Below are 14,479 nucleotides of genomic sequence, written 5' to 3' on the forward strand. Positions count from 1 at the left end.
TATATAAAAGGCAACTTGCATATTGGAAGGAGGAATAAAGATTTATTAAAATCATAGCTGTTGTTAACAAATAAGAATACACTAATACTCCATCATTTTAATGTTATTTAGGTAGATGTTTAACAAAACCACCTAAATATTTAAAGCCCAATGCAAAGTCACTCTGAGCTTTGAATTTAAAGATCAATTCACCAAGTTCCTTTTCTAAGTAACAAATAAAAAGATATTATAAAAAACTGCAATGCAGAGCAATATCTGCTTTTGGCAAAGACTGGTCTATTGCATATTGTCATGACTTGGCATAGAAAAATGCCCTCTTGTTACTCTCCGAGTCTTCCAAACTCTTTTTTCAGCAAAACTGTTTTGAAACTGAGGTGCTGGCCTGAACTAACCTCTCCTTTAGTGAGATCATTCCAAAGCAACCTGAAACCTTAGCACACTAGGAAAAATATTACTTTGCTTCATTATATAGGCTGTTTGAAACAGCACCATCATGGTGAGGGTGTTTTCAAGAAGAGCTGAAGTTAGCAATTTGAAAAAAAAATCTGATCCTTAAAGACTTAAAGAATAATAAATACATTTCACAGTAAGTAATCTCAACATCAGAATATTTTTCATGGAGTAAAATATCAACCAATCTGAGCAGGAAGATTAGAGTATGGTTATTTCACTTAGATTTTATAAAAATAAAACACAGTATCTTAAAAGTATACCAAGAAGAATTTTAAGCATTATCTAAAATATCACTTACAGTTTTCAGTTTTTCAGTGAGACTTGCTGAGGTATAATATTACCAATATCTCAGACTGAAGCCTTTATTATGCATGAATAAATGTTGGCTCAGAAGATGTATTCTGGCACTAAGATTTTCATTTGAGGAGAACAGGGTCTGGAAAGATCTAGATTATTCTCTCTCGCTCTCTCAAATATGTATAAAAATAACATTGTATGTCACTACATAAGTCATGGTAAAAATGTATAAGCATTTGTTTCTAAAGAGATTTACACTGTGTGGATCCTATTTGTGAAAAGTCAGAAGGAAAAAAGGAACTAGTGTAAAATTAAAGTCACTTACTGGTTCTGTTCATAAAATATTGGTTCTGCCAGAAGGAGCATGGAGTAATGAAGTGCAAAGAACAGGACAGAATCTTAATTATGGCTGAAATGAAATGAGAGGATATGACTTAATAGTCAGTTGTAATTGCAATTAAAACCTGCTTTCATTAGTTTATCTTGACATGCTTTCATAAACAGTTAAATATAATTATTTACATTTTAAAGACAGAACACAAGATAAAGTGATCCACTCAGTCAACACCAGAACAAGAGTGAAACTCAAGTTTTCTGGAGCAGCTGCTAAAAAACCCTGCAAGACACTTTGACTTCATCATGAAATAAACAGCATATGGTCAACTCTACATCCCTGATTTGGGTGATCTCAAGATAGTTCATCCAAGTTCGCTCACACAAGCCTTTATGAGTCAAAACTTTGCTTCAGCAAAGAAGTCTGTTTGGTCCACAGACAAGAGGTGTTTTGGTGAAAGCAAGAGAAAAAATCCACCTTTCAGGAGGGCTTGGATATTCCTTAAATCATACCTCCACATCTTTCAAGGGAACACATCTATCATCTCAGTATCAGCACATTACTAACAGAAGCTTCTGCAGCAAAAACATGCGGGTGTTTAACAGTTCACAGACTGTTTCACATCTGTTTTGGACAATAAGAAGAGACTCTTGTACGGTTACGTCAGTTTACACCTGATGAAAAATTTCCATGCAAGACTAACTGAAATGACATTTTTGTACACCATGCCATTGATACTAATCACATTTATCTAACATTCAGTGCAGTTGCATGATGGTAGATTTGGCTAAATGTGATATGCATAAAGCTGTTTGATTTTGCTGGTGTCTGAACTAACAATATCTAGTTTTCTTGGCAGATGCATAAAGAGCTTAATTAGCTGCCCTTGCAGGGAAGTATGCTGTATGCAGCATGAGAAATGGTTTTTGTGGTCAGCTTAGATCAACTTCAGACTGTAGACCAAAACAAATTCAGAAAAGAAATGTGGTTCTATTTTGCACTTAGTTTACATTTCCCAACCCAGATGACTAATGACACAGTGAGCTGATGATTTCACTGGGAAGTGTAATATGTTACTGCCACCTAGTGCTATACAGTAGACTCAGCCTCTCTGCCTCTGTCATACAACTGAAATACAATATTTTAATATGACATGTGGGAACATTAGATAAGAAGATTACATTTCCTATTAGCTGATCTATGAAGCTTAGGATACAGTTGAGTGACATGGTGACTTTTGGTCTGGCCCTGTGATCTGTCCTGTATTTATATGGAGTAAAATAAGATTGTAGCAATGAAAAAGCTCCAAAATCAGACAAGAGGCATGGTAGAGACTATGCCAAAGAAGTCTAAGTGAAGACTATTATCTTCAGAGACAACATGAGAAAAGCGGAACTGCTCAATGAACCAATAATCCCTGGCCAGGATAAGGCTGTCTTTCCCTCTATTAAATTAAAAACCAGAACTCTCAGGTGGCCTACAGATGGTTTCCCATCAAGGTTTTCCTAAGATCATATGGTAAAAATTTGTCAATATTTGAGACTAAGGCAATTTCTTGGTCAAAATTTAGATCCTTGACTCATAATGAAAAGAATATAATTAAAGTTTTGCTGTTTGTTTTATGAGACCAACTTCTGGATGCTGATAAGACACTTGGAGGGAAATGATGCTGAACCACAAAAAAAGGCTGCCAAAGGAAAAACATATTTTAACTGTACGGACTCTGAGCACTGTTAGGTGGTATGTGACTAAAATAACTTTAGCTGTCAGCACCGAGTATTTCATGTTTATAATTGTTACTGGTGCAGTAGTAGGAAAGTTGAAATAAAAAAAAAAGTTTGTGCAGAAATAGTTCAAAACTTGATCCAAAACTTATCAGAGTCCATGAGACTCTTGAGTTGAATTTTGAGCCAGCATTTCAAAATGCGTAAACAGAACTTCAAGTATGGCTTATAACTAGCACGAACAGTGCAGAGTTAAAATATTTGCGGGAAACGACTCATGCGAAAGTCTTTTCTGCGTTTCTCTCATTTAAAATTCATTATTATTTCTGCAAATAGAGACGCTGCTCAGTACTGGAAATGTTAGGATAATTATTCACTCAGTTTGGACAGTATTGGAAAAAGTCCCTCAGCTATACTCTTCTTTTTTATAGTATATTCCACAGCATGTTGATAAACTGAATGTAAGCAGTAAGCATGAGCTTCATTCAATACCCACTGAAATCTTTAAAAGTTTTTCTATTTACTTCAGTAGTCATCTGATTAAGCCCTAAATGTAAAATTATGTTTAAATCAAAATCTAAAGTTTTTAAAGGATTAAAAAAAAAAAAAATTTAAACATGGCTCAAAGTAAAAATTAAGTACATTACATTCTCTCTTTACTCTTTGTGTTGTATCAAACCTGTAAGTTCTTATTTATGCTTTCCTTTTTACTGAAGCAACTGAAGAGTGTCTTCATGGTTTGTCCCACTGAGATTGAGTAGTTTAATAAATTCTATAGCATATCAAAAGATGTTATTGTAAATTTGCTTACTTTTATTGACAAAGGAGGAAATGTTACACCAGCTGCTGCCAAGTGCTTATGTTTTCATAAGAAGCTTGTGACAGCCTCTTAATATAATCAATTTAAAATAATTTAGGTAGCTGTCTTCATTTCTTCATTTGGTGAAAGTATGTTATAAGAAGTCATTCTTTTACAATTAATAGAATTACATAGCTTGCAACTGGAGTGGGAGTAATACTTTGCAGTAATTTCTAGGAGAGCACATGGAAAAGCAGCCTATTGTCATTGTTTTGTGATAGTTCAACAAGAATAACTTTCTATTTCTAACCACTTCTACCTTGCAATGTGCAAGAACCCTACAAAATATCTAGCAAAATATACCTTGGTTCAACTTCATCCTATAGTGAATGGAATGCTAAAAACTGTAAGATCCAAGTCAAATTTGTAACATTTGTTTCTTGAATTTAATAAAAATACCAAATAGAAGTGCTGCTGAGCTCTGCAACAGCCCTCTGGTGTTATAAGAAGCAGATTACAGATCAGATCTTCATTTCCTTTTGCCCTGTATTGGACTAACATTTTATAACCTTTATAAAACAACAAAAACAGTGGAATGTTGTCATTTTGCACTGCTGAGTGTAAGAACAACCCAGAATCAATCCCAAAGCAGTATGCTTTGTAAAAACGGGAATGTGCCTACTGGTTGGGGCATCCTTTAGTCATTTTTCTACCCAAAAGCCAAAACTGTGGCTTTACCATTCAGCCTGCAAGTCATCCTTACTGCTACAATGATCCCAGGAGCCAGTCACTAGATCTCTGTTTTATCATCAGTGATGTATCTATAAATGATCTTGAGCAAAGGCCTGCAAGCTTGGTCACTTCCTGCCTGGTCCCTCTCCCATCTTTATGTATATTCGAGTCATCCATCATTCAGGCTCTTTTGAGACAATGCTTTCCACTTTCTAGTATCAGTATCAGTTCATGTCTTCTAGCATCTGCCCAAGATGGATGACCAATAATGTAGGCTAGGAATGAGCTTTTTATTACTGGAATTCCTTGTGCAGTGCAAACCCACATAGTCAATAACTCAAACCAGGCATACAAATCTCCTGGCTCAGCAAATAATACATCTCCCCTCAGGCTACCAAAGAGTGAAAAAACCATCTAAAAACCTGCCTATTAGCTAGTGATTTTCTTTGCAATGTACATTGCAATGGCAAATGTAGCTATTTCCCACCAAAGAGAAACTATTTGCCTTTCCTAAGTTACAATTAAAACAGGCTTGATATGCATTAATAGAAGAGTATTGCTTTCAAGTCAAAAAATTTCCTATTGTTGCAATCACAGCAACAGACTAAGAAACAGTAACAGAAGTAGCAATCTTGGGAGGTGTTAATGACGGATCTGGAACTGCTCTTGTTCTGTGAGCTTAATAACAGGTATGATACAAAAAAAGAGGCTGCTGAAGCGTGTAGGAAACAGCTCTCTTCACAAATTAGACTTAGTTAAAATCAGCTTCTAGAAGAGACTGAGACAGACTACTTTGCAAGATTAAAGGAAAGGCCGTTTCATCAAGGAAACAGAAAACAAATCTTCAATTTTTGAATAAACAGCACTACTATATTGATCCATGGGACCTTTTCCTATGTCCTCTTTGAAAAGACCAACATCTTTCTTCTTCAATGTGAATGATATCATATAAACTAGGTAACACAATGATAACTGGAAAAGCTGATCCAAAAGAGGAACATCGACAGAAATGGATTGAGCTTGAGAAGACAATTAAGCAAGGAATTAACTACAAAAATGAAATTGCTGGTTTAAAGTATGAAAAACAGCCAGAAAAATCATAATTCTAGGCTCAGTAAGTCCTAACAACCAAATATGCAAATATGTCCCTATCTGAGCCTGAAAAAAATGGGGCACATTATGATGGTAGGATGGCTTTTCTTCAGATTATATCAAAATGATAGATGAGAATGATTTGTGGCATGGGAAAGTTTGCTCTTGTCACAAGGGAAAGAGCTACTAAAAAGGCAGCCTTGGATTGTCTCAGGGGTAAAGGTTTTCCTGATTGAGATTATTTATAGAGAATTAGTTTTTATGGTGGGCGTTTTATTATTTTCTTTTTCTCTTGAAAATTCCATCCGTTCCTTGTTATTCATTTCAGATGTTCCACATGAATGAAGCATATCAAGGTGTCCTTTGTAGAAAAAATCCAGCAGCAACTCAGTAAACTCACCATCACTGTAAGTAAATTCAATGATGAGAAAATTACTAACATTTGTCAAAAATGTTTTGTCTTTTCCCTGCTAATCAGCTAAATGCATTGGAATAAATAGCGTACTTTAAAGTGAATCATCCACATCATGGAATGTATATATGTATTATGTATGGTGTAATGAATTTCTCTCCAACCAGATCAGAAACACTCATGAGCAGTCTGCATATTTAAAATATTTCCTGAGTTGTATCTGCCAGGAAGGATGCTTTGCATGGGAAACCGATTGCTACTTATTTTTTATTGTACTTGCAGAACTGGCTTTTTCACAGCAGCTGATTAACATTATTATATTTTACCGGAATTAGTATACCACACCGTCTTCCATACTATCAGCAGTTCTATTATATTCAGCATTATTGTAATACAAATTTCCATTCTCTGGAGTTTTTTATTCTTCTAGATTTCTCATTAGTGATTTAAGGAAAATAATAACCTCCTTGTTTGATTAAAATATGCCATGTTCATGCTTCCATTGATAGAAAAAAATGTTTTAAATCAACCTTTAAACCTGTGTCAATCTAAGAATGTCTGTATTTATGAAATCCTAAGGCACTTTAGGATGATGGTTAAATGACTTAAAATTCAGATACAAAAACATAAAACCACACGCCATTAAAATTTCAGGACATAATTCTTAGAGGACTATACTGATAAATTATTTCCTTGCCCGTCTTCCAAACTGTTCTTCAGATCATGCTGACTCTCCTCTGGACCTCTGATACTCTCCTCCCCAGCAGTACTGCAGGAGGTTAACTGGTATACCGTATCCCACAACACGCTTTCTATCTCCAGCATCACATTGTCCTGTGTCCATTTTAAAAATACAGAGGTTTCTAAAGGTAACATATATCCAGGCTGTCAGGGCACATATTAGCTATGGGCAAACTTCTGTGTGCACATCATATGGAAGCATCTGCTGTTACAGTGGAAGTGTGGGAGTATGCATTTCATGCTGTTTCTCAGCCAGCTCTACGAAAGGGGGATGAAATGGTGACATACCCAGTGGTCACAGAAAAGCTGTTCGGTTGTCTTAGAATCTGTGCTGGGTATGAGAATAGAGATCTGTTTGGGTTTTTATGCCTATGAATGTTGCTTCTACACACACACCCCCCACCACCTTTATGAGTGACTTTATGTTATTTTTATTTCTCTGTGGCATACAGTACTGTCTAAAAACTGACACAGAAAAAAAAGTGAATTCTCCCTCTCTCCATCCCTTGCTATTTTAAATAATTTATATGGACCCCTGGCCTCTGTATAATAACAGATGCAGAGACATGAAACTAGACTGTTCAGCACTGAGGTTCTAAAATATCATCCTGATGAGCACTGAAGCAACTAGAGGGATTTAAAAAAATGCACAAAATAAAACAATTAAAACAAACAAACGAAAACCCCAACATTATAGTCTTTGAGTCAATCCTACATCTGGTGTAAATCAGCACTACCTCCTCTGACTCCCATGTAATTCTGACAGTATCAGTCACCTGAGACCGGCCCTCTTCATGCAGCAATGTGGAGAGTATCATGTTTAAATACAGCCCTAAAAAACGGCAATTCTCTTTTTGTCTGCCCTTCTCCATTTTTAATAGGACAGTGAGGAAGGGATGGACTCTTTTCTTACTTTTAAATACAGTATTTCCTTCAATCCCCTCCTCTTCTGGAAAAAAAGGAATTGTTAAGGTAGTTTTCATTTCCATTCTTCTTTCACATTGAAAGATAATTTTCTTTATCAATGAAAATCAGAAAAGATAATTGAAGGTGGATCTCTCTCCAGAGAAAATATAATTAGAAAGCAGTTTCTTCAATGAGGAATGATTCAATAAACAACATTATCCATTTGAGGATGAATCATAGGATCTTTTGGTATAATTAGAATGGGCTCCTTTTACAGCCAAGTACCTCATGTCTCTGCCCTCCCATCTTTGGGTATTGTCTTTCAACATACTGTACAACAGCTGCCTAGAAGACACTGAGGCAAAGTTTGAGACATTGCACATATCAGTCTTTCCCTTTTGAATTATTTGTAGTTCTGTATCACTGGAAAGAAAGTGCTTCAGATAAGCAAAACTGATTTATGAATCTAATGGGCCAAATCCTTGCTTAAGCAATTAACATTCTCCCCACTTCACATTCCCTTCAGATTTGAATTGTTGAATAATTTCTTGCTTCACATTCTAAATACTGAAGTATATAGTCTCTTGTAGAGAAATGCTTTTATATTTTATTCCAGAAATGACTGGAAGTATGAATTTGGTCTTTTTATATTGCATGTGAATTGTGCCTTTGATATCTTTTAGATTGCACAATATGCAAATTCTTTTTATATAATTGCAGTAATTGTCAGGAACTGCATACTTCGCCATAAACTGTTGGAGGTGGAAGAAATCTGTTCTCACAGGGAAGATTTATTCTGAATTTGCCCCTAAGAAAATGGGAAGGATCTGCATGCTTAGCATTAAAGAAATGATTACAGTGATTATGGATTTCTTAGTTATAGAACTCACGGAACAATAGTGCCTTTAAGAAAGATTTAATGTCTCACTGTGCATTTATTCCTGTATTTGCCGTTCAATTTACTGTATTTAAGACCTTTTCAAATAATAATGTGTGTGTAATGCAAGGGATGGGAAAGAGTGAATTGGTACAAATCAGAACATTTCTACTATTTTAAATGGACCAAGAAAGATTTATTTCAGCTGAAAGTCTGATTAATGAATTCTAACCTGTTCCAGATGTGGATATTCCATCCAATTCTTTTAAATAATTTGCCTGTCTAAAGAGCTTTTCAAAACAAAATTATCATCAATCAAAACAAAATGAGCATCAGTTGCTTTATTCAAAACTAGAAATAGCTTCTCTGATGCAGTTTGGCTTGATAAGAGTCTGATGCTTTTACATGTAAAACATACATAATAAAAGAATTATTGGTGGAAAACAACAATAGTATTACTTTTGTTGAAGGCTCAGAATGTGTTTAGTACTGCCTAAAGGAGTGAAATAAAAGGAAGCGTATTTGTCAGATTCCAACTTTATGGAAACAGAGGAAGTAGAGGATTGTAATAAAGCAGTACTTCTCTTACAATGGAAGCTCAACACCAGCGTAGGTCCCACTGATGCTTTAGAGAGGTATCCCTCCCTACTTCATCGCTTACTTTCTTCTGTTAGCTGTATACGAAATAGTACACGTGACTTCCATGGCAGCAGTTCCATTTCATTTTTTTCCCTTCTCTACTCACCCAATGACTGCCCTCTGCCTGCAACAGTTGGACCCTCTTAGTTCAGTCCATCTAATTTTTCATTACGTCTTTATTGTTTTCTGCCCATGAAACTGAATAGAAATGGCTGCCAGGGGATTTTAATCTGTTCTGGTGAAGCTTACACTTTTCAAATAGTATACAGCTATATGAGCAGGAGTTCAAAGAATCCAATTGTCCCATAAAAAGATTGTTATGTTTTGTTTTCCATTTTAAAACCAGAACTCAAGGTTATTCAGTGTCAAGTAGACTTCTACACAGAAAGATTAAAGCTCTGAGACTTCACCAAGGCTACAAACAGCTAATGTAGTACTAGCTGGTAAGGGGTTTAACAACTAACATATGAGAGCACCACATTTGATACCAGAGTTTCAATTCCTTTCTTCCAATGTGACTTCAGACAAATACTTTAAGATCTTGATTCCTCATCTGTGAAATTAAAATAATCTCTTGTTCTCTCAGATGGGAGTCACTGTATGAGCCAGTAAGTCTATTCCCTATCTGAGCAATATGAAGCACTAAATAACTAACTAGCTGTGCCTCAAGAAGATGAGTTTGCCTATGTCATAAGTAGCCTGGAAGCCCCTCAGCTTTTCTTCATTAATAACAGTAATGGTTCACTGGTTTAGAAATTTGAAATGTATTCAGATCTGTTCCCTGCCCCATGAAACTTCAAGGGTAGGTCTGGCACAAACAAAAGGCTGCTGATACAATGCACTAAGAGATTGCAGGAGCCCCAGATGGTGGGCATTTATCAGAGCTCACCAGTGAAAGGCTTTTTTTGTATGCAGTACATTTGAGCAAGTAGGAAAAACTAATAGCTTTGACTTCAGGAGGCCAGACAGTCTGTAGACAAGCACTGTGCAGATCTCCAGACCGCCCTGCGAAGGCTCCTCAGTTCTTGCCCTCAACACTCCTATTATTCCCTCGCAATTTCTGCCAGTTGGCTTGGTAACCGTGGGCATATTTGAACAGCTGAATTCTTCCCTCAGTTACACTTGGCACCACTACGGACTTCAGGGGAGCTACAGGGGAGGGCAGAACTTGGCTCCTAATATCCACTACAAACCAGGTCAAGGCCACCAAATGCATTTTTATCCTTAATGTTTAAATCCATACTATTAGCAAAAGGAACCTAAAGTATTAATTGTATCACCTTGCCTGAGAAAGCCTATCTCCTTCATTAGGGCATAAGATTATGTTGTGCAAGAAGCTTTGTCAGTGCGCCAGCGAGTGTGGAAAGAAATGTATTTCTTATACCTGAAGTGCAGACTCGGTGTCACTCACTGCAGTCTACCCACCTATCACACCGGGTTAAGCCAGCTTCCGGAGCTGTACTTGAAACAGTGCTTTGTTTTAACCACATATTTTTATTTCATAAAACAGAGCTAAGTATCCTGAAACTAAAGGAGTATTTTTTCATGCTGCTATAATTTGTGAAATAATGAGACATTTTGGTCTGTTAACTCCTCTTAAGTCTCACCACAATGTTATGCTTTGACTTCATTTGTGGTTGCAAAATATTTACTTTTCTCTTTAGCAGATTATATGAAGCTGTGTATTTTGTCTTGGGAGATATATACATATATTTATATATATATTTAATCTTAGTAGAAGCTGTTAGTAAAACTACCTTTGTGCTCTGATCTGTTTTTGGATCCTCTTTAAAAATATTTACCAGGATATTGTGGATTTATTTGCTGATACTATCTTTTCTCAAAAAAAATTTAGGACATAATAATAATACGCACACAAAGAAGTCTTCACTTATATGGGGAATATATTCCCCAAACAATTATTTAGTAATATTAAACCTTCCCTCATTAGAGATTATTAATACAAGGTGGTATTTCTAAAACTGCCAGAGGGAGTTAGAATCTTAAGCCTCCTAAAAAGTCAGAGTGAGCTTTTACTAGGACAACTCCACAGTAAAGCAGACAGTACTGTCTAGTTAGGATTTAAACAGCAGGACTCCTGGACTTCCCTTCCTTTTCTACCAACATACACTAGGTTCAGTCACTAAAAACTCATTTAGCCAAACGCATTTGTCAGCTGAGCTTCTGTCCAAGCAAAAATTCGGATAATGAAGATCCAATCCAAAACTGAACAGCTACAGCATGCAGGAGACTTCTGATCCTACATCTGAGCCACCTGTAGTTACAGTGCTGCTCATAAAATACAACTGTGAAGTAATTAAGAATTTAATGTAATGCTTGTAAGGGGTTATGATATCCTTTGAGAAAACGAAATGGATATCTAGTCATATCTCCCCCCCAACCCCTTCCATGAGAATTCAGATATGACTTCCCTGCTGCCTAAGAATGCCCTTTTACCAAGTTTTTTCTTGTTAATTAGAGTCCATCTCAGCTAGTACCTTTCTCTCTTCATTCCCTATCAGCTTAATGGTTTGATGTCTCCACTGCTGCTGGGGACTTCTCCATTTTCCCTACAGAGTCCTTAAACAGTAGCTACTGCGTCTTGTGGGGTTAAGTTTGGCATGAAAGGATAAAGGAACCTGCGAAGGACTACACACAAAGACACTAACACTGCATCATTCCCACAATCTAAAGGAGTTTTCGTAATCTTTTTCATCATTGCTGTGGCTCTTACTTAAGTCTGCCCAGACTCTCAGCAGTTTTAAAGATGTATAGCACCTGAATCTGGCAGAGATTTCAAGAGTTGTATCACCAGTGACAAATACAAAAACAATATAATCCCTCTACTTTTATTCAGCGTCTCCTTTTCCTAAACTCAAATATTTGCATTCACTCTGTTGACCAAGGGATTCTAGGGGAGGAAAGTCATGTTCTATTGAGCCTTCCACAAAATTCTCAGATCTTTTACGCAGGTGGCTTTTCCCATATATATGGTATTTTACTTGGTTGTACTGAAATGCAGTTTAATGTTCCCACCATACTAAGTGTTGCAGACTCTTGTCAGTGATCTTAATTTTTCATGACTTGTCAGCCTGTATGTGATCTGCAATTCCTGTCAATTAGCTTACATTTTCATTATGTCTGACCTGAAACTCTAAGCTTGAGAAAAGTAGATTTTCAGAAGTCTTTAGGCACCTAAAAGAAAGGCACTTTGTTACATTTAAAAGAAATTTAAAGAAATAAGGTACCTAATTCCTGTTGACTGCCAGTGGAAAAGTGCTTAAAATATTTAACGACTTTCTAACAGTTTAATTAGCTGCTTGCAAGTGTTGTAAAGTCCCTAAGAACACTTTTGAAGATAACAACATTTGCTTTTAATTTGTGCATTGTTTTCTATTGTTGAAGCAGAGAAAGGACCCAAAAATGAACATAAATTAAATACACTTAAAGTCTCTTTGTATTGGAGAAACAGGATAAAGGAGTCGTTTGTTGTACTTTGTACGTGTGGACCTGTTCTGTCTTTTAACCACTATTCCAGCTACATACAATGTGCAACTGGGAATCTTTATGCTAAATATCTATATTAAGTATAAGAATCCTAAACAGATATTAAAGTAACTCAAACTGGGCCAAAACTTAACATTTTTTTTCCGAACTTAGAGATAACATAAATTCCTAACCTTTTTTTTTTTTTTTTTTTTTTTTTTTAATTCTTATATGGAATTAGGGCAATTTGAGGGAAGGGAGGAAGAGGGAGGAGTGAAGGGGAATTTCTAATTTTTCCACAAGACAAATCTTGGAAAAAGATGAATTAATTTAGGAAACAACAGATACATATGGCTTCCAAATGTCTCAGGGTTTTTTGAGCTTGTGAGGAAAAATGATGTGTTTTGTTGTTGTCTTTGATACCTAGCACTGATCAACTACTTTCTTCTAGTAAAGTCTCAGGATTTCTGAGGCTTAGGTTACATAGGATCCACAAAGGCTTGATTCAGTGAGATGGTCTGACACTGGTCTTGCATTTCTGGACAACAAAATTCAGTTTTACCTAGAAACCTCAAGTTGTTGTTTCTAAATCAAACATTTAAAGCTGCACTAGAGAATTTCAAAACAAGTACTGAGGTAATACTACAATAACCATGAATATTTTAATCAAACACTTTTGGGTCTAGGCAGGGATGAAATCCTACATAGTAATACGTATCTAGTGAAAACATGATACACACTCCAAAAATTCTGGGCTAAATTACGTGAAACACTATCTATTCATCCTCCCTTTCAAAGAGCTTAGCCAAGGCTTTACTTATTCCAGTGATGATTTTCCTGGATGCAAAGAGGAACAGCAGATGCCTATAAAACTTTTATCATATGCATGCTTTGCCACTGTGCTCCAGAGGGCAGTATGGTAATACCGATGAGATTTGTCTATCAAGTCAGGAAAGAACCCTTCAAAGTTTCATATCAAAAACAAACATTAAATTATTTAGTAATAGTTTTACACAGAGAAGCCATCAAATATACAAAAGCAACATCTGAGGAAATGCTGCTCAGACTTCATAGGTACCTATATTAAACCAGTTTATATAGAGATGAAGTTTAAATTAAAAATGAGTCTTCCTATGCAATATTTTAGTTTTATAAAAGGATTGCACAGTCTCAAGATAAATTCAAACAGAAAACAAAATAAAAATAGCTTTCATGTCTTTAAAAAATAATTATTTTCTGATGATTTTCCTGCTCAACCTCAACTTGGATGAAAAAAATTTTAATATATTAACTGCAAGTATAACATATCCCGTATTAAGCATTTTCTTCAAAGTACTTCAGCGATATGTAGGAAAGTGATGCTTGACAGTAACTTTCATAATTTGTAGAAATTATGTTAGAGAAGAAAAAAAATGCAGCTTCTTAATACTTTACTTCAGGAAACATTAGCTGTTTGTGCTTCAAGCTCTTGGTGTTTGTAGATATTGCAGCCTAAGAAATTACTTTCTTTGTTTCTGTGATTTATATTTAAGACAGATCTTAATGAAAATCACAGCTCTTCACAGAAAAAAAAATAATCTGCATCCAAACTGTGCACCCAAAGATTTGAATCAAGTTTCCATCATTACTTTTCTTCAAATAACCATTCTTGGTTATTAGGACAGTGCAAATCTGAATAGCAGAAAACTGACTGGACAAATCAGGTTATCCAAACTTCTCAATGTGGGAACTGTTTGCCACAATATATTAAGCAATGTGCACAACAGAAAAAAAAAAAAATCTTTGTTGTGAGAAGTTTATTCAATAGAACAGTGAGAGAAAGGAAGTACTATCTTTATTTTACAACACTTCAAGATTTGAGAAATTAGGTAACATGGCTGGAATCAAACAGTTTGCAACTCTTCCGCCAATAGCTAAGCCTCATCTTTTCTACCTCAGTGCTACATCTTAACACAAGACTATGTACTTAACTACCTTCTTTGTGCAA

The sequence above is a fragment of the Athene noctua genome, chromosome 18, assembly GCF_965140245.1.
Source record: "Athene noctua chromosome 18, bAthNoc1.hap1.1, whole genome shotgun sequence".
NCBI classification, from domain to species: Eukaryota; Metazoa; Chordata; class Aves; order Strigiformes; family Strigidae; genus Athene; species Athene noctua.